Here is a 26,902-nt window from a genome sequence, read left to right on the forward strand (position 1 = left end):
GGGGGCACCTGGGTGGCTCAGTCAGGTAAGCATTCGACTTCAGCTCAGGTCATGATTTCATGGTTTGTGAGTTCGAGCCCCGCATCCGGCTCTGCACTGACAGTGCGGAGCCTTTGGGATTCTCTCTCTCCCTCTCTCTCTGCCCCTACCCCACTCACGTGCTCTCTCTCTCAAAATAAATAAATAAAATCTAAAAAAATACATAGACGACATTTCACAGACATTAATTATTAAGGCTGTATATGATGATGTTCTTCACCACTTCAACAGTAAATTTCCCAATTATATTCATATACCATAATCAGCTGTCCCAGGAATACCCATTCCAGCAACTCAAATAAGCTTCCCAGAACCCAGTGAAAATGTGTCACAGTGCCCAGTTTCAGGAACTATACACATATTCACGGGCCAGACTCTTTTTTTAAAGGTACCATTTATTGAGTTCCTACCTCCTGCCAGGCATTACACTCTCCAAATGTTCACAACAAGCTCACAAGAATCCTAGGAGATGGAAGGTACCCCCCTATTTTACAGATGAGGAAACTGACACTCAGAGTTATGAAATCTGTCCCAAGTCATAGCTGCTATGTAGCAAAGCATGGACTTGAGGCCAGTCTAGTTAACTCGCAAGCTGACAGGCACCAAGTCAGTACTGAGAGAAAAGGAAGGCCACCTAAAGGAAAGAATCATGGAAGTCCAGAAAATTGGAGCTATTCTTATTGGGAACCAGGAAGATGGGCTCAGCCTGGGCTCACTCAAATCCTTCCTCAGCCCACACTGACAGTGCAACTACTGAGGAGGCTCCTAAGCCTTAGTTTTCTCATCTGTTGACTAGGGAACATAGTACCTATGTTATAGAGTAATGTGAAGTTTGAACTAGAACATATGTAAAGCTCTTAGCACGTATTAAATGCCTAATAAATATAAGCTAATGGTATCATCACCATCATCATCATCATCGGTTTAGATGTGGCCCTTAAATGAGAATGTAAATACAAATGCTTAGGACATATTAAGCTCTCAAATTACATTCATGTTCATCAGTATCATCATTATTATCACCCTCGCCACCACCACAATGGCTACTACTACAGTCTAGAACTAGCCCCTGATCCCCCCATCATCTTTAAACCTTGCTTTCAAATCAGTAATGTCTTGAGCTTGCACCAGGCCTCTAGTCAGGAACCCACCGGGCATCTCAGGAACTCCTACCTCTGCCTGCCAGGGCCCTGAATGTTAGAGAACTCTTATGCTAATGAGGGGAGTCTGGGTGAAGGCAATGTACACACTAGTCAAAAATCACCTGATGGTACACTTAAACTGTGTGCATTTTAGTGTATGATACCTATTTGTAATGCTACAACTGCTACAACAGAAAAGGCAAAGTTTAGCGCTGGGTGACCTGCCATATGTCATTAGTGTCCCAGGCTGCAATGAATAACCCTGGATATCCCAGGCAACAACATTCTCACCGTGACCATGAGACTCAGACTCTTAAGGGAAGCATGGGAGACAAGAGGTATGCCTCACCAGAGCTAGTGTGGAAACTGAAGTCACTTGCAAAGGTCCAGGGAGGATAGCTCAAAATGCAGGTTCTTAAGAAAGCACCTTGTGATTCAGGAGATAAGGAGGTCTAACAAGCTGGCTCCTTGGTTCTGAACCCTGCCTTGAAAATCCAAGTTCACCATTAACCTTTAACTGTTTGCACCCATACCAGATCCCAGCTACCAATGTCCAACCAGCCTCTTCCTTTTTTTAATTTTTTTTAAATTTCTTCATTTTTGAGAGACAGAGAAAGGCAGAGTGTGAGTGGGGGAGGGGTAGAGAGGGAGAGGGAGACAGAATCCAAAGCAGGCTCCAGGCTCTGAGCTATCCACACAGAGCCCCATGCGGGGCTCCAACTCAGGAACTGCGAGATCATGACCTGAGCTCAAGTTGGAAGCCTATCTGAGCCACCCAGATGCCCCTAACCAGCCTCTTTTCTACAGCCACCAAGAAAACTTCTTTGTTGGATCACTTCCCTATTCATGTGTAAAGCTTGGCCCTGGGGGCTTCTTCTTGGTTCCATCTATGTGGCCTACCCAAAAGTAACCCAGTCAAAGGACCTTGAGTAAATCCTTTCATACCTCAGAGCTTCCAGCTGCTCTTCTGTAAAGCAGGAACATCACTACCTACCTTAGAGTTATTGGGGGGGGGGGGGAAACTTGTGAAAACATGTGGCAGCAGGAGTAGTCACAGTTGGCCCTGTTCCCCTAATGATATATGAGAACACACACCAAACAAGTTGTGGCAGATGCTCACTGGGCCCAAGCCCTGAGCCACGGAATCATAAGCTCCACATTTCTTTCCAGTCTTCCCAAGAGCCCCACAAAATTCCCCCAGGAAACCCCCCACAACTTCCCTAAGAGGTCACAGTTTCCATTCTAAGACTTGTTCTGCCTTGCTGATTCAACTAGAGGGCGAGAGGAACAAAATCAAAGGTACCTAAAGGAAGACAACAAACAGCTAAAAATTTCAACCTGATTAATTACTAAGCACCATGATGCACAAACTTATCTTCCACCCTGGCTCTTCATCTGGGAGTCAAGAGTTACCTGGATTTCTGTGTTTCCAAATTATATTCAATACAACTATATATCATTTCAAAAGGACTCAATATGCACAGCATACTCTATTCACAACATGATTTGCTAGTTAAATGAAATCTACATAATTTTCCCTCTACCATTATGAGTTCTTGGCTGGGACTGTCTGTAATACAAAGAGAAGTGTAAATATTATCTTCAGCTAGAGACCTGTGAGAAATAAGTCCACTGACCCAATCAAAGGAGGGATTTGGAGACTCCCAGCACAGGGAAGCAAGGGTTTAATTGACGTTCTTGCAAGACCGGGTGTCTGTTGGACAGGCACATTCTGGGCAGTTACAGCAGACATTTTACCTTCTAGCGTGCAAGTCCTTCCCCTGATTCCTCGTTGGCTGAGCACCACAGAGGTTACAGCCTTACCCGGAAGTCACCTGTGCCCATGTAAGGCAAAAAGTAGTCTAACTGGAACAAATGTGTATTCCTTGAGGTGATGCAGAGACTTCAGTTCTTTGGTGCATGCTCACTGCAAAGCCCACAAAAATTAAGGCCACGAAATGGAGAAGGGAAGAACGAGGAACCTGCTGTGCAGATAGGTCTCTGAGGTAAAAAAGTTTACCCTGGTAATAGCTCTCTTCCTGGTATAGGCCCCCTTTGTATTACAAATTATAATAAAAGTAGACTTGCCTTACAAAATAATCCTTACGTCAAAGAAGCATATTTTTTGAGAGACAGAGAGAGAGAGAGAGAGACAGAGAAAACATATGTGGGGGAGGGACAGAGGGAGAGATAATCTTAAGCAGGCTCCACGCCCTCAAAGATGCATATTTTGGGTGGCATATTCTGCTACCCTTCAACAGATAAGCACAGGGCTCACCACGGCAACTGGGTGCCTCCATGCTGCGATCTACCTTCCCAGCCTTTCTTGGCATGTGGTAGCCACACAATCACATCCCGTCCCCATCTATGCCCAACTCCCCACCCCCATGTGTGTTTCTGGTCATCACAGAATTGTTTGCAGTCACAAGAATTTGGACTCCACCCATCCTATCAAGGGTGAGATCTCTCTCTCTCTCTCTCTCTCTCTCTCTCACACACACACACACACACACACACACACACACACACACACACAACACCAGAGCAGTGGGAACTGGCACGAGGAAAGGGAGCAAACATAGAAAGCAGAGCAAGTATAGAGGTTTTTACCATGGACAGAGCACACAAGGCCAGGCATCTGAACTTGGCCTCAGGGTCTTTTACATATGGGGAGGCTCTAACACATGGCACTTTGGTTTGAGCATCCAGAGGCTCACTTGATGCAGGGTTCCAAGAAAGGGGTAAGGCTCCAGTCTGTAGACAGAATGACCCTTGAATAGCCCTCCCATACCCCAGAAAGTATGGAGAAAGCAGCTGGAAACACTGCCTGGGAGCAAGAGCTCTGGAGCCAGGTGGGCCTGGTTCCAATTCCAGTGAGATCAAGGAACATCAACGGAGAGGGAGGGAGATGGAGAGAGAGAGGGAGGAGGGGAGGGGATAAAGGGAGGAGAGGTAGGGAGAGAGGAAGAAGGGGAGAGAGTGTGAATGAGTAAGTGTGTGTACTACTCAGAATTATCACTCAATAAATGTTAGGCATCAATATTTCTAAGCCTAAACCACCCAGGACTATCCTTCAGTGGTGGAGCAGAGGCAGGTTTTGGGGTTGCACACTTGGAGAAGTGGTTGTTTACAGTGAGGGTCATGTTGTGTGAAAACACAAGCTCCCAACTCACCATCCTGAGATAAGCCTCAGAAAGGCCTTAGACATCTGGAAAAAGGGCCAAACACAGGGGAAAAGGCTAATTCTTACTTGCTTTTATCAGCAACGAAGTACAAGAGATTTACAAATGTTTCTTTTAAACTGTGGACAGAATCCAACAGGTAATAGCTGGCAAAGAGACATCAACTGTGCATTCCATTATTAGTACAGTCATTTGATGTTCTCTTCAGGGTGGTGTGTATATTTGATGACCAGGAAAGTAAAAGATGTGTAAAGAATCCCAGAGGGTCACTGGAGGCCCTTCTGGCCAATCTTTAAACCACTCCTGGCTTAATTGCCCATAAGGCCCAGAGTCCCCAAGGTGGCAAGAGCTGTGCCCTTGAGCATAAGTTAGGCAGGCCGGAGGCTCCTTGTCCTGAGCCCCTTATTTTACCTTTTTCCTGAGTGTTTCCACACATGACATGCTCACAGGCACTTAATGTTCCCTGCATCCTCACATTATGGAGTTGGCAGAAGCCTTCAGACACTCTCCCTATGGATAGTCCCTTGTTCCCAGGCTGCCTGCTTCCCCTCTGCTGTCTCATTGGGCACCAGATCTGAACTTTGACCATAACTGTACGACTCAAACATCCAAAGTGAACCGTTCCTGGTCCAACCCCCCCCCCCCACCCAGTTTTAGCTCCAAGCAGTGCAACCCTATATCAGAGATGGCCCCAGTTATACCAGCACTTTGAGGACCCCTGACAGGGATTTGGAAACCCAATCCAAGTCATCAGTATGGTTGTGAGGCATGCAGTTCCAAGAAGTTTCCTTAATGTTAAAACAAAATACAAAAGGTAAATAAAGAGGCTAAGGGAAAAAACACTCTTCACATTGCAATTTAGAAACATATTAACAATTTTCAAAGTCATAACCTCCTGTTCCTTTTTTCCCTAAAAAGCATGCCCAACAGGGTTGCTCCACCCCATCCCAACCTACAGGCCTGGGATCTGGCATCCTCAGCTCAGCCACAATATAACTCTTAAACAAGGGCAGTCTTGAAGGGCATTTTGAGGCCTTGAGGCAAAAAGAGCTTCCTGGCTCAGACAGATTATTCTTAAAACCACAGGAACAGAGCAAAACGTGTGCTCTCACTCAGCATCATTCAAGAGCAATCTACTTTGTCTTTTTTTTTGAGAGAGAGACAGAGAGAGACAGACAGAGAAAGAGACGGAGACAGAGAGGCAGAGAAAGAGGGAGAGAGAGAATCCCAAGCAGGCTCTGCACTGTCAGCACAGAGCCCAATGAAGGGCTCGATCCCATGAACTATGAGATCATGACCTGAGCAGAAAGAGTCGGAGGCTTGACTGACTGAGCCACCCAGGTGCCCCTGCTTTGTCTTTTTAAACAGTCTTGCAGATATCTCCAGCTTGTTGATTAAATTTACCCTGCCTGATCTCCCTCCAACCACCCCCAGCAAATACTTCTTTGGAAAAACAAAAGGCACATGAATCGTTTTATTTTAGGTTTATTCATTTTTTGAAAGAAAGAGACAGAGCACAAGTGGGGGAGAGGCAGAGAGAGAGAGAGAGACATAGAATGCAAGCAGACTCTAGGCTCTGAGCTGTTGGCACAGAGCCTGATGCAGGGCTCGAACTCATGAACTGTGAAATCATGACCTGAGCTGAAGTCAGATGCTCAACCAACTGAGCCACCCAGGTGCCCCATAAAGGCACATGAATCTTAAAGTTCTACTTATTGCTACCAGTAGTCAAAAGCTTATTGTGAAAATAGTAAGATAACAGATGTGACACTGACAAGAGAAAAAGTAAAATGTAAATCTTGATGTTTGTTTCTGGGCAAGATTTTTGTAGAGTAAAACAAAAAGGCCTTTAGAAGGTATATGGACATATAAAGGCTTCTCTTTGGCTGTTCCACAGAAAAAGCCCCTGCCATTCAAAACAGCACATAAGAAACACCATTTTGTGCACTACAGTTATGTCTGAGCATGGGTGCCTTGCCAATGGTGGCTGTCACTGTTTCTTTCCTTGTTTTTCTCTGCAGTAAAATAAAAACTGATGATATAATGTATTTTCAAATCCTGTATGTTGCCTTTCACCTGCAAAAACCATCATCAAAGAACAACAATATACTACTGTTATTTAAGCATGCTAGTTCATCAGAACAACCCAGGTTTGGATTCACCACGTTATTTTAAATTAACCAAACTGTTACACTTAAAGGTCACCACACATAGTTCTATTACAGCTGACCCAAAACCAATACTTAAATGACCATTGCCTTTAAAAACAGCATGCTACACAAACCTTATACTCTAATACAGAGGTTCTCAACCAGAGGTAACTATGCCCCCAAGTGACACTTGGCAATGTCTAAACACACTTTGGGTTGTCACAACTGGGGTGGAGGGGATGCTACCAGCATCTAGTGGGTTGAGGTCAGGGATGCTAACTAATATCTTAGAGTGGACACAGGACTCCCCACTCCTCACTCACACACCCCAAATTTATCAGCCCTAAATGTCAGTAGTGCCAAGGTTGAAAAACCCTGCTCTAGTAAGCAGCAATGCATGTGACAATTAGAAATACCTCCCTTTATATACTGTATACACCTTGGTTCATGCCAGATAACAGTAAGAAAGAAAAAAGCTAGAAAATGATAAATACAGAAGAAACAGGATTCACATTGGGGCAGCTTTGTTAAAAAGTAAATTTGTAGTAGTTTTTAAAATTCTTCTTTGGGGCACATGGGTGGCTCAGTCGGTTAAGTGTCCGACTCTTTCTTTTGGCTGAGGTCATGATCTCACTGTTCACAAGTTTGAGTCTCACGTTGGGCTCTATGCTGACAGTGTGGAGCCTGCTTAGGATTCTCTCTCTCCCTCTCTCTCTCTCTCTCTGCCCCTCCCCCACTTGCACACATGTATGCTCTCTCTCAAAATAAATAAACTTAAAAAAAATTCTTCAAAACTAGAAAATCAATACATTTCTTATTGGTGTTTCACAGCATCAATAGGCACAGTTAGTTCTCTTGTGCAGGACCGTGACTAAATGCATTAATAGGTGTTAGGGGCACCTGGGTGGCTCGGTCGGTTGAGCATCTGACTCTTGATTTCAGCTCAGGTAGTGAACCCATGGTTCGTGAGATCAAGCCCCACACTGGGCTCTATGCTGGCAGCACAGAGCCTGCTTGGGATTCTCTCTTTCCCTCTCTCTCTGTCCCTACCCCACTCATGCTCATTATCTCAAAATAAATAAGTAAACTTTAAAAAATATTTAAAAAAATAGTAGTATTAAAGGTTTTATAACAACTATTATGGAACAAACTGCCCCAAGGTCACTTACCTGGATGGCAGTGCAGTGAAACTATGGTACGAATCTGCAACAGAAGCAAAGATAATGTGCTGTCCTGGGGATGAGGAGTAAGAAGGCTTACTTGGCCAGGTCACTCCCTCAACAGGGAAGGCAAACACACTCCTGCCTATATGTGGCCTTCACAGGCCCTATTAGGCAAAGGAACTCCCTCCTAAGAACATTAATACAAATTGTACCCTTAATCATAATCTCTGCTGATGAAAACAATTCATATTGTGCCTTGTAACAATTATCCCGGGGGTACCAGGGAAGAGGTGAAGAGAGATGGATGGAAGTAGTTTTGATCCCTATAAAATTCAATAGCATTTGAAAATTGGGTTTACTTGATTTGATCAGCACTAAAAGGAAGTTTTATGTTTTTGATCAGAGTTTTTTTTTAAAATAGCAGCTCTCTTTAGGCACTTTTTTTTAAACACAAAGAATCAGTAAAATGTAGGTTGCCTCCTGACTGCAGCCACTGTGTCCCTTTTTATAGTAACAGGAAGGACGTCTGTGTTTCCAAGGCAACCTGAGGTTCCACTCATCAATAAAGCACTGGGTTCTTTCATCAAATACAGTATCAATCATCTGAGGTTTCAAAATGGGGAGTTCTATGCTCAGGACAGAGCATGATGGTCACCAAATGCCAGAACAAAGATAAAGAACAGGTATCAGGCTAAAACACTATTTGAAGTTTTTCTCCAGGTGATCATTCAAGCTGGTAACAAGCCATTTGGTCCAGTTTGATCTAAGGACCTTATGCAGAGAGGTTCCACAAAGAATATAAAAACTAAAGGCATTTCAAATACATGGCGGCTCTGAGATATGGCTTGGTCCCCCTCAGAGCCCTCTCCCCAGTGTCCTTCTACCCTGTGCCTCACACTGCTAAGGTCCACCCTCCACTCCATCCTGTCCTCCCAGCCCACCTAGGTGAGTACAGGACCTGGCCCAAAGAAACCCTGTCTTCCTATGTCAGCTAGTAATGAATAATCCAGATGAGAGTTTATGAAGATTTAAACTGGAATGGAATGGAAAGGAAAGGATAAATTATAGCACAGAGAGGTAGATGCCCACACAAATAGGCAACTAAATGGAGGTGGAAAGGAGAGAGCCAAACATAACAACCTGAGGTTGTGGGCCTAGGTAGCCTGGAGAAGAGAGGTTGACACCATTTACAGAAATGAGGAAAACTTAGGGAGAAGATGATGAGCAATGAGTTAAGTATGGTCGTTAAAGAATGTGGGGAGCTTAAAAAAATTGCTAAATGAGAGATTTTGCCAATAGCTAATTCAGATATTATAGTTTAGAGAATGATAACAATAATGATAATGATGATAACCAACATTGATCATGCCAGGCCCAGTCCTAAATGCCTGACATGTCTAAACTCATTTAATTTTCCAACAGATCTAGAAGTACGAATATTGCCCTCATTTTCCAGGTGGGAAAACTGAGAGGTTAAACACTTTCCTAAGGCCACACAATTGACAAAGAGGAGAAGCTAGACACAAACTCAGGCAGTCTGACTCTAGTACTACAGACAGGTGGGGGTGGGGGAGCAGTAGTTGCCTATAGGTGAAAGACAAGGCCTTGCCTTAAAGGCATTACAAAGAAAAATATATTTCACTCTGACAACAGAAATCTACAATATGTACTCAACTCTGGGCTTCTCAATCCTTTAAGGACTGAACTTTTACAACCTGACTTGGACAATAAAGCTTCACAAATCAAGCCCTCTATATTTTCAGAAATTGTATTATTTCAGACACATGTGACTGGTTACTGCTGAACAAAATATCTGAAATCATTTCATCTCTGTGCAAACTGTCAGGGTCTAATTCACAACCAAACAGCCAAACTAGGTTCAAAAATATGTAGACGTATCAACTCTAGGGTTTAAGATGGTCAAGATTCTTTTAACTTATAAAAGATTCAACAACTAAATTCTACATGTTTAAGTTCTTTCAAATATATGATACATTGTTATGTGACAGAAATATACTACAAATAACTTTCTGTGTAAACATAGTTCTGTGCGGTGGCCTGCATGGCTCGGTTGGTTGAGCATCTGACTCTTGATTTCGTCTCAGGTCACAATCCTATCGCAGGGTTGTGGGATTGAGCCCCCACTTTGGGCTCTGTGCTGAGTGTGGAGCCTGCTTAAGATTCTCTCTCAAATAAAAATAAATAAATTAAAAATTTAAAAAGTAGTTCTATGCTTGGAAGTCATGTCACAGGGCCCCTGGCCTAATAAGGAGCCACTTTTAGCTCCTTATTTAGAGGTCTGAGCATTGCTGCTACACAGCTGGTCCAACTCAAGTCTTTGCAAACTGTAGGTAGCTACCATTATTTTAAATAAATCATGGAGGATTGATTGTAAAGAGGCAGAAGGGAAAGTTGTGAGGTGATGGAAGCATTCTAGAATTTGTGGGGTTAGCTGCACAGGTATATAAACTCAAACTATTCACTTAGAATGGGTAAACTTTACAGTATGTAAATTACACTTTGAGAAAGCTGTAATAGAAAGTAAGAGAGGGAGGAATATGGTAGGAGAGGAAAGAAAAAGGAATAGAAAAGCAAACACAAATATAGTAAGGGTAGCCACTGTTTTGTAAAAATTTGTTTCAGCAACATTGATATGCATATTGTAGCAAGTTTTTCTAATTGTGGAGTTGTTCCTGATCCAAAAAGCTGGAAAGCTTCTGTTTCAGGGGAATTACATCTAGGAGAGTGCTGTGCAACCTGGATGGGCATCTGTTGGGGATCTCATTACGAGTGCAAGTTCTATTCACTAGGTCTCAGGAGAGGTAAGAATCTGCATTTTAAAGAAACTTCTGGGGGCGCCTGGGTGGCGCAGTCGGTTAAGCGTCCGACTTCAGCCAGGTCACGATCTCGCGGTCCGTGAGTTTGAGCCCCGCGTCGGGCTCTGGGCTGATGGCTCAGAGCCTGGAGCCTGTTTCCGATTCTGTGTCTCCCTCTCTCTCTGCCCCTCCCCCGTTCATGCTCTGTCTCTCTCTGTCCCAAAAATAAATAAAAACGTTAAAAAAAATTAAAGAAACTTCTGGATGATGTGATGTTGCTGGTCTGTGGACCCCACTTTAAGCAGCAAGGAGCTGGGGTACAAACTGAAGCTGAGCTTACAGATACCTAAGACTGTCATTGTTGGAAGGATTCTTAGAAAACTTGAGTACAGTGTTTCCCAAACAGACATGATCATAAGAACATTCTAGAAGTACTTATTAAAATTTAGATTCCCATAATCAAGATAGAATGGTGCTGGCATAAAAACAGACACACAGAACAACAGGACACAATGGAGAGTCCCAAAATGTATCCACACACATATGAGCAATTGGATATTCAACAAAGGTGTCAAGGTAATGCAATGGGGAAAGAATTATCTTTTCAAAAAATGGTACTGAACAACGGGCTATCCATATGCCAAAAAAAAAAAAAATGAACCTCAATCCATACTTTGCATCATATATAAAAATTAACTCAAAACAGACCTATAAAACTACTAGCAGAAAACATAGGAGAATATCTTCATTACCCTGGAGTAGGCAAGGAACACAAAAAACTCAAAAAGCCCAAGCTATAAAAGAAAAAATTGAAAAAAAAGAGAAAAAAATTGATATATCACACCATCAAAATTTAAGTCTTCTGGTCTTCAGAAAGACATCATTAAGAAAATGAAAAGGCAAATGAGACAAGGAGAAAATATTCACAATACTGATGTCTGACAAAGAACTTGAATCCAGAATATAATAGAAAGTTATAAAAGAAAAACACTTGAACATAACTATTGGAGCATGTGGGTGGCTCAGTCAGCTGAGTGGCCAACTTCAGCTCAGGTCATGATCTCGCGGTTCATGAGTTTAAGCCCCGTGTCGGGCTCTGTGCTGACAGCTCAGAGCCTGGAGCCTGCTTCAGTTTCTGTGTCTCCCACTCTCTGCCCCCACCCTCACTCATGCTTGCGCTCTCGCTCTCTCTCTCTCTCTCTCTCTCTCTCTCTCTCTCTCCCTGTCTCTCTCTCAAAAATAAACATTTAAAAAAAACTATTGACCAACTTCACCTGTGATAAAGATGTAAAATTCTGAAATATAAGCAAATAAAAAAATTCTTACAGCTAAATAAGCAGACAACTCAGTAAAAAAATGGGCAAAATACATGAAGAGACACTTCACATGTCAAGAAACAACTGAAAAGATGCTCAGTATCTTTAATCATCAAAAAAATGCAAAGCAAAACCACAATGAGATACCATTATACAACCACCTGAAAGGCAAACAATTTTTAACATCCCACAAAAAAGTGACTATACCAAGTGCTGGCAAGGATGCAAAACAACTAGATCTCTCTCCTACACTGCAGGTGAGAATGTAAACTAGTACAACCACTTGGGAAAAGAGTTTGGCAGTTCCTTTCCCAGTTAAAGCATACATTTATCATGACGCAGCAACCCCACTCCTAGGGATTTACCCCAGAGAAAGGCAAATGTATGTCTACAAAGCAGTTTTGCACGTGAATGTCCACAGTGTCTACTGACCAAAACTGGAAGAAAACCCCAACTGTCTGTCAGCAAGAGAATGGCTAAAGCAGCAATGCAGCAAAAACACTGTCGTATATTCTCAGTACTCCTTAGCAATAAAAGGAATGAATTACTTACATAAACACAACACATACGACTCTCAAACACAGGCCAAATGAAAGAAGCCAGAGAGAAAAGAGTACATTCTATACAATCCCATTTATAGGAAATATTAAAAATGGCAAATGTGATCTATTATAACAGAAAGCACATCAATAGTTGCCTGGGGCAGGGGCCGGGGAGTGTCTGCAAGGTGTGGGAACTGACTAGTCTGTATTTTGATTGTGGAAGTGATTCCTGGAGTGTATACTGTATTTGTCAGATCACATCCATTGGTTCACTTAAAATGAGTGCCTTTTCTTGTATGTAAATTAGATACAAAAGTATGTACGTACATAAATTATATATACACACAATAAAGTTAATTCAAAATGTACAGATTCCCAAACTTCTCAGACCTGGTGAAATGGCATCTCCTTGCAGATAATCTGAATTTCCAACAAGCATACCAGATACTTCTTAGGATCAGATAAGTGAGGAAAATACTATTTTAGTCTACTTCACAGGATCAGAAAAGGAGGGGCTCATTTCATTGTGAAATGAAGTAGCTTTATGAAGGTCCCAAATAAAGACCAAATGCACCTGCTCACAGGAATGAGTATGTATCATTATTTTACCTAGCAGCAAAATGTAAAGGGAACAGGGCAGCACAGGAGGTGAGATGAGAGCAATGTCCATGACATGCCTGACTGTCCAAGCAGCACTGAGCAGGCCATAATAAAAAGCAGTAAATAAATTCTTTCTAATAAAGGCAATGAGAGCCTAGTTCACATTAATAAATCATTTAAATACCATTCTTTATACATCTCACCCTGCTTCCCCATACATCTCAGCCTGCTTCTCAGATGTATCCATGGTTTCTGAGAGCTTGAACAGAACCATTTCCCTGGCACACTGAGGGCTCTTGTCTCTTCCCTGAAGAAGCCAAGGTCTCTCTTGCCTCTAGGCCTTTGCACAAGCTGAAGCCTCTGCTTGAACACCCTACCCCCAACCCTGACACACATACTCTGAGTACTCTTGGATGAACAGCTGCTTCCTCCAGTAAGCATTCCCTGCTCTACCCTGGTATCCTAGGAGAGACCATTCTATCGGTCCCCACAGCCCCCATTGGTCCTCCTCACTGTAGTTGTGATACTCTAGCTCTACCATGTCTTTTTATCATGTCTACCACTGTTTTCTCTGCACCCACCTCAGAGCCCAGCCCAGAGTACGCCCTCAGCAAGAATTTGCTGTCTGAATACCTCAGTTATTACTCTATCCACCTATCTGTGAGACTCTCAAGTCTGGTGTCTCCTCCATCAGCCTCTACTTACTGAATTCTTTTCCTCAGGGGAAGCAAATATCTACACCGGTCTTATTCAGGTCTAAAGGCAAAGGACTTCTAGAGCTCCATAGGGAGTGGAAGGATATGGGGACTAAGCTGGCCTCAGGCAAGTGTCCATAGACAGAGACAGTGACACCCGAAAACCCAGGCAGGTTTGACTGGGGCCTCCTAGGAAAAGCATCATCAAACCAGTTGAGCCAACAGATCTGTGTCACAGCCACTGGGATAACTTGGCGGTCAGTGCTGACAAACCCGGTCCTCATCTGGCACAGAGAACTGACTGGTAAATTTCAGCTCTTTTCTTACAGACCCTGATGGCATGAGTTTTAGGAAAGTATAATCGCTTCAACCAGTCCTTCTCAAACTTGATTTTGCATCAGAATCACCTAGAAGGGTTGTAAAAGCACAAGTGCCAGGCCCCACAGCACCAGATCCTGAGTCAGTAGAGCTGGGGCACAGTTCATGAATTTACATTTCTGATAGGCTCCCAGGTGACAATCATGATGCCAGTCTATGAATCACACTTTGAGAAGCCCAGGCTTAAATAACAAAGACATCTGGGATCTCATTCATCAAGAGGTATTCAGGAAGGGTCTTGGGGTTCCTTCAATAGTTGGAAGATGAAGGACTCAAGATCTGTTTGCTTTTCTACTCAGCTACCCTTCAATGAGTCTCCCCCTTATGACCAAGAGATGGCTGCCACAGCTCCAATATCACATTCTCACAGGAGAGCTGGTGAAGTGGGATGAAGAGACTAGGAGCCAAAACAGGAAGGAGGGAGCTCACTCCTCATGCTCATTTGTCTTTGATCCTAGAAAGACCTCTAGTAATCTTTCTCTTTAGTCTTCCTGGCAGGTACTAGGTCAAATGGCTACAAGGGATACCAGGAGAGTAGCAAAGGAGAATGAACCACTAAGAATCACTTAGGCTTGGGGCGCTTGAGTGGCTCAGTTGGTTGAGCATCCGACTCTTGATTTTGGCTCAGGTCATGATCTCATAGTTTGTGAGATAGAGCCCTGACTTGGGCTCTGTGCTGACATCATGAGGCCTGCTTGGGATTCTTTCTCTCTGCCCCCCTCTCTACCCTTCTCCTGCTTGCTCACATGCACAATCTCTCTCAAACTAAAGAAAAATTAAAAATAAATTAAAAATAAATAATAATTAAAAGGAATGACTTTGGCTTTAAATGACTCATAGCCTGGACCCACTGCTATCTACCCCAATACCTGAGCTCTATAAAAAGGAAAGGATGGCTGTGGGGTAAGCAGTCAATAGCCTGCCCCACCACTTATGCTCCTGTGTGGCTGCCTCACTGCCAGCCAGTAAGAGAGTGTCCCTAAACAATGCCATCACCAGCATGCTGCTAAAAACCAACCAGGCACCATGTGGTAGCTGTTTAACAAACCTAAACAGCTCTCATGGCCTTTCTCCTTGTAAAAGGAGGTTAGTTCTCTCTTTGCCAGTGGAGAACTAAATAAAAGAAGTCCGTCCACTTTTTATCTTTACCAGACTGAGCTCTGGAAAGCCAAGGACTGTGTTGACTCCATCATATATCATAGGTTAGCACATGTCAGGCACTCAATAAACATTTTCAGAGTGGACCAAGAGCTTCATTTAAGTACCTGTCCTTAGACTTTGTGAAAGCTGTTAATAATAGAAAGGCCTTCTGGATATTTTCACACCAAAGGAGATATTGCTTAAATAGAAGCTAGAAGGAAATGAGGACTAACACACATGACGAGTAGAAAAGGCTAGCTGTTGTGGAAACAGAATAAAGAGTATTATAGGGTTGTGATTCAGGAAGGCTCATGTTTAGACAGGCCATTCAATAGACACTGCCATGGAGGAGTGGGGGTAGAGGTCAGCAACCTCACCCACACTACATGTGGCAGGGGTGACAACCAGGCTCCAGCTCTTCTGCCGAACCTGACTGAATGGCAGTGGCTGCCTGGAGCCTGGTGTTGGAAGGACGATGAGGCCACTTGCAGGTGATGACTTGAGTTTAGCATGAGGCAGATGGGATAAAGGAGTGTCACCATATGTGTCACACACTTTTGTGAGGGATGTTTAATTGACCAAAAGAAATTGACTGGCCTGGTCTCTGTGTTTATTTGAAGGTGCCACAGAGCAAACTCACCATTCTTTCCCAGGCCTAGAAAGACTATTCAATAGGTCTAACCCATGAAAGGCAGCATGGTGTTTGCTTCAGTTGTACTTTTTTCTATTTCTTAATATAATTTCAAGAAGTAATCCCACTTTACTGATGGGAAAGTGAGGTCCTAAAAGATTTTTTCCCAAGACAGCACTGAGTTAAGGGACTGAGGCTGTATCTAAAGATGCCTCTAGTAGACACTCTAAAGTCCATATCCTAGCCCTAACCTCCAGTGGGTCAAAAGGTTTTAGCCTGTGGTGGTTCTCTCAGGCTAAAACAGATACAGGACTCTACCATCAGAATGCTTACCATTTTCTATTTTAAGAAATAAACAAAAACGCAAAGTTCCTCCCCAAACAGAAGTTTATTCTATTTCTTTCAACCAAAGTAGACTCTGGAACACAAGGAAAGGCAGGACAGATCTTGTTCTAAGAGTACACTGTGCTTCTCTCACATGGCTCAGAAAACTCCACAGAAAAGGCCTGCTGATACTCGTTCTGTCGGCAGCAATATGGAGATGTAACAGAATAAGAGATATGCCTGGGAATAAACGCTATTGATGTCTTTTTAACACCAAAAACAATTAGGAGATTCATTGAGTAGGATTGTGACTACCCTTTTTTGTCAAGGTTATTTGCTTTGACAAAGATGGTTTGTCTTGAGTACAGCTACCAGTGGCCAATAGTAAATGACAAAATGTTTTAATTTTCCCACAAGAAATTATAATATCTACCATTCCCGGGAAAAACCTAACCTTAGCCAAATATTTCCTGTGTGGATTTTGTTTTTAGGTTTACTTATTTATTTTTGAGAGAGAGAGAGAGAGAGAACAAGTGGGGGAAGGTCAGAGAAAAGTAGAATCCCAAGCAGGCTCCACACCATCAGCACAGAACCTGAAGCGGGGCTCAAATTTGCTAACTGTGAAATCATGACCTGAGCTGAGATCAAGAGTCAGATGCTTAACTGACTTTGCCACCCAGGCATCCCTCCTGTGTTGATGTTTAAACTGATACCGTTTTATGAAAATTATTTAATAAAATTTATAGTTCTCAAGAGACAAGTAAAACGTGGATGTCACCCAGCCTCTGCTTCCCCAGCATTAACTGCCAAGCTCTAGGCACAACTGTAACACCAACAGGGCTTGAATTCCATTCATGAGACTCTGGTTTATTTCTTATAGAACTTAACCTGGTACCTTGTATATAGCAGGTACAGAATAAAATATGGCCCCTTAATATCAGCTAATATTTATTGACCTTTCACTCTTGGCTAGACACTGTATTAAGTGCTTTGCACATGTTATCTTATTGAAATCTCACAACAACCTCATGCAGTCAGATTTATTAATCTCCCCTTTCACAGAGGAGAGGAGTCTTCCAAAAACGGTGAAGTGCTCAAGGTCACCTAGGTAATAAAAGGAGCAGAACCAGGATTAAATCCCAGGGCAACTGACTACAAAAGCAAGAAAAACACATACTAAGTGAATAAAATTATTTATGCCCAAGTGCACCAATCTTTTGTCACTGCCAGTAACAGTGATTGGCATGGTAGAGACGGATATTTGCAGATTCTGAGGCTGCTCTATGATTAAGAACTACTAAATACTGTTTCTGTTAGAGAAGCAAGTTACTGAATTTACACTAGAAACTGCATTTGATTTCTGTTCTGGAACTTACACATGATCAGGGATCAATCCCAGGGCAGCTTCCAGTCCAGGGGCTCTCACTGACTTAGCTCTCGAGGTCCCAGCAGCCCAGCCAGTGAAAAGAAAACCAGCTTCAGAGTACAGAATGCATTCCAGGGCTCAGCAGCAGCTATCCATTCATCCTTGCTGTTTTTGGATTAATTCTTGCAGCTGTGCCCAATTCACTTTGAAAGCTGTTTAAGGAAGATTTATAGCTAACCTGCTAGTATCACAAGAGTTAAAAAAAAAATAAATAAAACAGAAACAATAGGCAAATGACAAGAATGCACATGGAGGGAAAGTTGGGTGAGTGACTTATAGTACAATTTAGGGGAGGAAAAAAATCACTGTTGGGGTGCCTGGGTGGCTCAGTCAATTAAGCATCTAAATTGGCTAAGGTCATGATCTCGCAGTTCGTGAGTTGGAGTCCCACACTGCATGGGCCCCGCTTCTCTCTCTGCCCCTCGCTCACTTGCACCTTCTCTCTCTAAAAAAAATAAATAAAAAATCACTGTTAACAAGGATGTAAGACAGTTTGCCCCAAATCTGTAGAGACAGAGTAGATTAGTGACTGGGTTGCCTAAGGCTGGGTGTTGAGAAGAAAGGGTGAGTGACTGCTAAAGTATGAGGTTTCATTTTGGAGTGATGAAAATGTCCAAAAATTGATTGCAGTATTGGTTGTACATTGCACAACTCTATGAATATGCTAAAAAAAACCCACTGAACTATATACACTTTGAACGGGTGAACTGTACAGTATAAAAAAAAGAGTGCTAGCCAATTATCAGAAGACCACAATAAAACCATCCCCAAAGCATAAAATATTAAAACCACAACTACATGGCAAGAATGAGCAAAAATCAGAGCGCCCTGGTATGAATGAATGGCATACACAGCTGACCCTTGAACAACACAGGTTTGAACTATGCAGGTGCACTCATATGAGGATTTCTGTCAATAAATAGAGTACATTAAAGAGTAAATGTATTTTCTCTTGATGATTTTCTTAATAGCACTTTCTTTTCACCAGCTTACTTTATTGTAAGAATATAGTACATTAATACATATAACACAAAATATGTCTTAATCAACTGTGTAGGTTTATCAGTAAGGTTGCAGGTCAGCAGTAGGCTATTAGTAGTTAAATTTGGGGAGAGTCAAAGTTATATGCAGATTTTCAGTGGCACAGGGGATTGGTGCCCCTAATCCCCGAGTTGCTCAAGGGTTTACTGTAATAACAAAAGTATATGAGTTGCAGTATTTGCTGCAAAGCAGAGAAATCTGAAATCTAAGAATCCATATTGAAGGTATCTATTGTAAACAATATGTTTGATGTTTGGAAACCAAATTGTTTTATAATTTGGAATCAGAACCAGAGAAGGAATAGAACCAGTTCCAAGACAGGGAAAGATATCTGGCAAAGCAAACATAAGAAGCGTGATAAAAAAGAAAGAAGCCATGGCTTTCAGAGCATTCCTGAGGAGTCTGACCCATTTGTCAGGTTATTCAACATCCCGTTCCATAAAACAAGGCCTCACAAGTAGCTGAAAATATGTCAGGTAGCAGGGGAGCCTTTCTGAATTTCAGTCTAAAAGTCTCATAGTGAGCAAGAGTATTCTTGCTAAAGACTGCACAGCATTCCAAGGATTTGGTACAAATATCTTTTTTTTTTTACATTTATTTATTTTTGATAGACAGAGAGAGACAGCACAAGTGGGGTAGGGGCAGAAAGAGAAGGAGACACAGAATCCGAAGCAGGCTCCAGGATCCGAGCTGTCAGCACAGAGCCCGATGCGGGGCTTGAACTCACAAACTGCGAGATCATGACCTGAGCTGAAGTCGTATGCTCAACCGACTGAGCCACCCAGGCACCCCACAAATAACTTTTTTTAAAGTAATCTCTACCCTCACTGTGGGACTTGAACTCATGACCATGAGGATCAAGAGTCGCATGCTCCACCAACTGAGCCAGCCAGATGACCTGCAAATAATAAACCTCTTTTTTTTGAGTCTCATATTAATCCTGAAAGCTCCCTTCCTTCCACCTAACCTGCCTTCAAGATTCTGTCTCTGTCCCCAACTCTGGTTCCAAAGAGACTATAAAAACCAGTGACAGGGGGCACCTGGGTGGCTCAGTCTGTTAAGCATCTGACTCTTGGTTTAGGCTCAGGTCATAATCTCAAAGTTCGTGAGATTGAGCCCAGCATTGGGCTCTGCACTGGCAGTGCCGAGCCTGCTTGGGTTTCCTTCTCCTTTCTCTCAATAAAAATTAACACATTTGGGGCGCCTGGGTGGCTCAGTCGGTTAAGCGTCCGACTTCAGCTCAGGTCATGATCTCGCGGTTTGTGAGTTCGAGCCCCGCGTTGGGCTCTGTGCTGACAGCTCGGAGCCTGGAGCCTGTTTAAGATTCTGTGTCTCCCTCTCTCTCTGACCCTCCCCCGTTTGTGCTCTGTCTCTCTCTGTCTCAAAAATAACTAAACATTAAAAAAAATAAAAATTAACACATTTTTAAAAAATACAAAAAAAATCACTGACAACTGGGGATGACTGTACAATCTTGTGAATACACTAAAAGCCACTCAACTGTACACTTTACAAGGGTGACATTTTTGTTATATGAATTATATCTCAATAATTTTTAGACTATTTCCAAAAATCAGAGCCAAACACAGAACTACCATATGACCCAGCAATTCCACTTCTGGGTATGCATCCCAAAGAACTCAAAGCAGGGACTCAAGCAGACACCCACATTCACAGCAGCACTGTTCACAAGTGCCAAAAAGTAGAAGCAACCCAAGTGTCCATCAACAGATGAATGGATAAATGTGGTCTATCCATACAATGGAATATTACTCAGCCTTAAAAAGAAATGAAATTCTTATATATGCCACAACACAGATGAACCCTAAGGACATTTGCTAAGTGAAATAAGCCAGGCACAAAAGGATAAATACCGTATGATTCCACTTACATGAGGTACCAAGAACAGACAAATACACAGAGACAGAAAATTGTACATTGGTTACCAGGCATTAGGGGGAAGGCATAATGGGGAGTTACTGTTTAATGGGTATAGTTTTTGTTCGGGATGATGTAAAGTTCTGGAAAAAGATAGTGGTGATGGTCACACAATACTGTGAATGCACTTAATGCCACTGAATTGTACATTTTACTCTCAGGGTCATTTCAGCCCCATGTAGAGATTACTTAAAAAAAGTAAACTTAAAAAAAATAAAATAGTTAAAGTGGTAAAGCTTATGTTATGTAATATTTTACCACAATAAAAAAAAATCAGGGGTCTCTCACCTAAGAATCCATAGTTGATAGCTGCTTCAGGGTAATATGGCAGTAGAAAAAACACTTCAGAAAGTGAATACCCTTTTTGTATTACAAATTTGAGGTCAAAATATTTTACGTGCATTAGTCAAGTTTCAGTTGATTTGGCAGTTACATGTAATGCTTATACATCCAACTTGGGTCATTTGGAAGAAGGATCAAAACCATAACAGCATGGATAAACATCTATGTTTTCCTTTCTCTATTAAGCAGCCCACAACTTTAAGATAACCCTCTAAACCAGTGCTGTCCCATGGAACTTTCTGCAATGAAAGGAATGTTCTGCATCTGTGCTGTCCAATACAATAGCCATTAGCCACATGGGGCTACTGAGTACCTAAAATGTGGCTAGTGCAATTGAGGAGCTAAATTTTAAATTTTATTCATTTTTAATTAATTTAAATAGCCACATGTGGCAATTGGCTATCGTACTAGCCAGCACAAAGTCTAAAATCCTAAACTTACAGGGGCACCTGGGTGGCTCAGTCAGTTAAGCATCCAACTCTGGATTTTGACTCAGGTCATGATCTCATAGTTCTTGAGTTTAAGCCCCACATCAGGCTCTGCGCTGATGGTGTGGAGCCTGCTTAGGATTCTCTCTCTCCCTCTCTCTCTGCCCCTCCCCTGCTTGTGCTCTCTCTCTCAAAATACATACATACATAAATACACACATATAAATTTTAAAAATCCTAAACTTGCAAACCTATAGTAGGCCACTCAACTCTCTTATCTTGCCAAAAGCCACATACAGGTTCCACAGTTCCAGAAAACTGAATGATCTCTTGAGCTCTGGGCCAATTTGTGAAGCAAAATATCTAGCAGTGGGTGTCAAAGAAGGGTAGAGGACAAAAAATAAGAATTTTCCTCTATTCTGTGTCTAATGTGGAAAAACACTAACTACACAAACTGAAAAGGGTAAGTTCACCCAGTACAATGAGAAACTGGACGTAGGATGAATCTCTGACATATTTATAGGAAGAGGAAAAGAAATGCCACTGGCTGAACAGGCTCTTGAACAGGACACAACTGTATCCCTCAAGAATTTCAATATATAAATTGAGCTCTGAGTGGGAGAAAAAGAACCACCATTCCTATGCAGAAACTGGAGAGCATGGCCAAAGACAGGTCTCCAGTAACAATTTGCTGAGTACCTGGCAGGGTTGTCCTGCTAACCACAGGACACTTAAGGGACTGTGAAGACTTACATAGGCACAAAGACTGTCCCCAGGTCCTCTGCCAGAATTAACTGCTCATCTACGGCCTCATGGTCCACTTTTGTATTCCCATTTATGGTACTTTTCAGTGTTAGACCTGGGTTATATTAAGTTACAGAAAGCCTATCTCACTAGGTAATTAGTTCCTTGGAAGGCAAAGCCAGTATATAAATACATCAACATAAGTACAGTGATATAAATGTATGCCATATATATCTGCGTGTGTGTGTGTGTGTGTGTGTTTGTGTGTGTGATTTAAATTTTAAGTAACCTCTACACCCAACATGGGGCTTGAACTTACAACCCCAAGATCAAAAGTTGCATGCTTGTACCAAATGAGCCAGCAAGGTGCCCCCAAAATACACTTTTTATATTCACAGACATAAGGTCTGGGGTCTTATATTTGAGGCGAAGATGATGATAACCATTATCACTTACCTCATGGAGCACTATCTATGCAACACTGTGCTAAGCACTTTCCATGCACTACCTCAATATAATCCTCCTGTCAATCCCATGAGGAATTTCTGTTATGATTGCCATCTTATAAGTAAAGAAAGTGAGGCTAAGAATAGACCAAGAAACCAGCCCACGTCCGCATAGCTAGTTAATGGCCAAACCAGGAACTGATCAGATTAAGGTCTTACACGGTAAATTCTTTTTAAATTTTTTTATTTTTTAAATTTTATTGTGGTAAGAACACTTAACATGAGATCTACATTCTCAATATACTTTTAAATGTACAATATAATATTGCTGACTCTGGGTACAATGTTGTACAGCAGATCTCTAGAATTTATTCATCTTGTTTAACTGCAACTTCGTGTCCATTGATTAGTAACTCCCCATTTCCTGTGGCCCCCAGCTCCTGGGAAATACCAATCTACTCTTTGACTCTATGAATTTGTCTATCTTAGATATTTCATATATCTGGAATCATATAGTATTTGCCTTTCCAAGACTGGCTTATTTCATAATGTCATCAAAGGTCCACCCATGTTGTCACATATTGCAGAATTTTCTTCTTTTTTAAGGCTAGCTAATATTCCATTGTATGTATATACCACATTTTCTTTATCCATTCATTTACCCATAGACATTTAGGTTGTTTCTACACAGTGAACAGTGTTAATATCCCTAAGATCCTGATTTTAATTCTTTTGGATAAATACCCAGAAGTGGGATTGCTGGATCATATGGTATAGTTCTAATTTTACTTTTTTGAGGAATCTTCATACTGTTTTTCATAACAGCTGCACCATTTTGCATTCCCATTAACACTGCACAAGTGTTCCAATTTCTCCATTCTCACCAGCACTTGTCTTTTTTTTTTTTTTTTTGACAATGGCCATCCTAACAGGTGTGAGGTGGTATCTCATCAGTAAATTCTTAACTGAATAAACAGGTGAAAAGGCTACTCTACGAGTAATTTGTACAAAGAGTTAGAGAAGGAAAACACCAATGTCACAGGAGTAAACACCAAACAAAAAGTCATGTCAAGAAGGTTAAGGAACTGGGCCCCACAGAAGGCCCCAGGTCTCTTTATGGAGACTGGAAAGTTTTGTCAAAATGATCCTGTGTGGTTGTTTTGCCTGTCCACAAAGGACACAGCAAGAGGGGAGGCATTTAGAGGAAAGATGCTTGTATGAACATAAAGGACTTCTTGACCTAGGAAGTAAAGAGTGCCCTGCCAGCCTCAGAGAATGTGGAGCAAAGATCCACTGTCTGTCCTAGAAAAAGTTAACATGCACCTGCTTACAGGGGGCAGCACCCCACATTCTCCCTCAAGATCCCCTCCAGACCTGGAGTCCACAAGAATTCCAAAAAGCCAGGAATACAGACATATGACTTCTCCACAACTTGAATACACCAGGTAGAAAAGAGAGAACATCCAGGAAGTCACTGGAACTCTATAAACATAGCCACAGCCCTGTTGAGCCTATCCCAACCCTCCTGGTGTGTGTGTCGGCCACACCACCCAAGGCCCAGGCATGCCTCCATTCTGCCACAGCTGGCTTGTTTGCAGATCAGCCTGTGAATCACGTGTGTACTTACTCAAATCACTAAAGCTTAACATTGTCAGTATGTCTAAATAGGGACCGATAACCCCAGCATAAGCCCAACATAGTAACTCGGACAGTTGAGCTAGTATTTTTCTCAAAAGACAAACTCCTATATGATCTAAATAAATACTGACCATCCAGGTCTTGTCAAACAGAGAAGTTTTCTCTTCAGGGCCAAAGAAGTCCTCTGCCACATGGGATGGCAAGGTTTCTCTCACACATGCCATACCCCAGAGGGTCAAAGTAATGCCAAGCTGCAGGAATGCTGCCAACACCTCAGTGGCCTGGAAAGATAAGATTGAGGCCTTGAAACCTTATAGCCCTCATGAAACCAGGTGTTTTGCCCAGCAAAGTAGACTAGGGAACAAACTAGAACACAGAAAATGGTTACTCACATCAGGATGTTCCTAAAGAAAGCCACAATCCTGTCTGCCTTTTGTCTAATACTAATTCCTTCTTCCAGGTTTATCTCTCTAGTGCCAAGACATTTGCGCCCACCACTCTGTGTCTGGGGGAATTAGAAATTCTTTTCTACTCTGGCTTCACCTTCCTCAGAAATTCCAGCCTCAAGTCTTCAAAGTGGGTTTAAGTCTACACACACTACATTCCTTGCAATCAAGAAACCCTACTCACCTTCTAGTCCTTCCTTCTGCAAGCCAGAAGCTGCAGTGTGTTGCTATACTGGAGCAGAATCTAGGGAAAAGGAAAAAACTTCAGATGCTGTAAAAGATCCAAGATCAGACTCTCCAAAAGCCTGCCTGCCAGAACTGCACTCTCCTCTCATTTACATATAAGGTGAAGTCATGCCCAACCAACGCCCTCAGGAGTTGAAGCCCACATCTCCTTCTAGAGCATTACTGACTTATAGATTAACTATCTTGGGAAAGACAACAGCACGCAGAAGCTAGAAACCAGGTTCTTTGCTCCGGTCCTATTTTTCATTTGGGAGAAACCCTACTTCAAGCCAGAGATGGGATTATATGTGCAGGTTTTCATTTACATCTTTAGCTCTGCTCACTTCTGTTGAAAAATGCCCTCTGTCATTTATCATCCAAGGAGGATTTATTGAACCAGCTACTACCTGCCTCATGAAGGATGTGTGGTTTGGCCAAGACAGAAGCACGTAAACAAATATTTAAATATGGATAAGCTGCAAGAAAGCTGTATCAGAGCAAAGGAGGACACACTGCCTGGAGGTGGTAGCTGTGGATGTACCCCACATTCAAATCAGAATGGCTAAAATTAAAAAGACTGGCAATACCAAGTGCTGACAAAGATGTGGAGGATCATGCTTTACTGATGGGAATGTAAAATAGTACAGCCATGTACCATTCTACCATGTAGGCAGAATAATGCCCTCCCCCTCATCCCTGTTGAGGTGTCTACTTCTAATCCCTGGAATATGTGAAGATGTTGCCTTATTTAACAAATAGGCCTTTGCAGAGGTGATTAGGTTAAGGCTCTTGAGATGAAGAGATTAGCCAGGATTTTCCAGGTGGGCCCAGTGCAATCACAAGGGAGGCAGGAGAGTGAAGGTGAGAGAGAGGAAATGTGACAATGGAACCAGAAGTTGGAGGGAGAGAGATATTGGAAGATGCTACGCTGCTGGCCCCAATGACAGAGGAAGGAGTCACAAGCCAAAGAATGCAGACAGGGGGTGCCTGGGTGGCTCAGTCGGTTGGGCGTCTGACTTCAGCCCAGGTCACGATCTCACGGACCTTGAGTTCGAGCCCCGCGTCCCGCTCTGGGCTGATGGCTCGGAGCCTGGAGCCTGCTTCCAATTCTGTGTCTCCCTCTCTCTCTGACCCTCCCCCGTTCATGCTTTGTCTCTGTCTGAAAAGTAAAATAAACATTAAAAAAAAAAAAAAAAGAATGCAGACAGCTTCTAGAAGCTGGAGAAGGCAAGGAAATGGGTTCTTGCCCTGAAGCCTCCAGAAAGGTTCTACTGACACATATTTTAGGACTTCTGACTTCCAGAATTATAAGATAATAAATTCATGTTTCTACAAGCCATTACATTTGTGATAAATTGTTATAACTACAATAGGAAATGTTTGGAAAACAATTTGGCACTGTCTGCTAAAGCTGAACATATGCCTACCTTACGACCCATCAATTCTACTCCTAGGTATATAAGCAATAGAAATGCATTTGTATGGGGGTGCCTGGGTGGCTCAGTCGGTTGAGCATCTGACTTCAGCTCAGGTCATGGTCTTGCAGTTCGTGAGTTCAGGCCCCACGTTGGGCTCTATGCTAACAAAGAGCTCAGAGCCTGGATCCTCCTTCGGATTCTGTGTGTGTCTCTCTCTCCCCCTCCCCTGCTCATGCTCTGCCTCTCTCTGTCTCTCAAAAATAAATAAATGTTAAAAAAAAATTAAAAGAAATGCATTTGTATGGGCACCAAGAGATGGGTACCGGTAGGTTCACAGTAGTTTTAGTCAAAAGAATAAAAAGCTGGAAACAGCCCAATTGTCCGTTAACAAGAGAAAGGACAAAACAAACTATAGTACAGTCACACTATGGAATACTACTCAGAAATAAAAAGAAATAAACTGCTGGTATCTACAACACGGGTGAATCTTATAGACATAACGCTGAGTGAAAAAAAACAGACACAAAAAAGTATATACTTGATGAAAAGGTCCTGGAGATGGATGGCAGTGATGGGTGCACAACAATGTGAATATCCTTAATGCCAATGAACATAAAAACTGCTAAAATACAGCGGTATCAACAATAGCCAAATCATGGGAAGAGCCCAAATGTCCATCAACTGATGAATGG

General features: G+C 42.4%; 1 protein-coding gene across 7 annotated transcripts in view; it reads right to left on the reverse strand.

Annotated features, from left to right (window-relative positions):
• MAP7D2 (MAP7 domain containing 2) overlaps positions 1-26,902 on the reverse strand; it is a 108,771-nt gene that overhangs the window by 69,485 nt on the left and 12,384 nt on the right. Inside the window, exons 2-3 of one of the 7 annotated variants that reach the window (XM_047844654.1) lie at positions 24,752-24,811; positions 24,253-24,402 (exon numbers count right to left, since the gene is read on the reverse strand). The exons of the other annotated variants lie outside the window; for them this stretch is intronic. The gene's annotated coding sequence lies outside the window, so the exon portion shown is untranslated. The remainder of the gene's footprint in view (positions 1-24,252; positions 24,403-24,751; positions 24,812-26,902) is intronic. 7 annotated transcript variants of the gene reach the window in all.

The sequence above is a fragment of the Prionailurus viverrinus genome, chromosome X (assembly GCF_022837055.1).
Source record: "Prionailurus viverrinus isolate Anna chromosome X, UM_Priviv_1.0, whole genome shotgun sequence".
NCBI classification, from domain to species: Eukaryota; Metazoa; Chordata; class Mammalia; order Carnivora; family Felidae; genus Prionailurus; species Prionailurus viverrinus.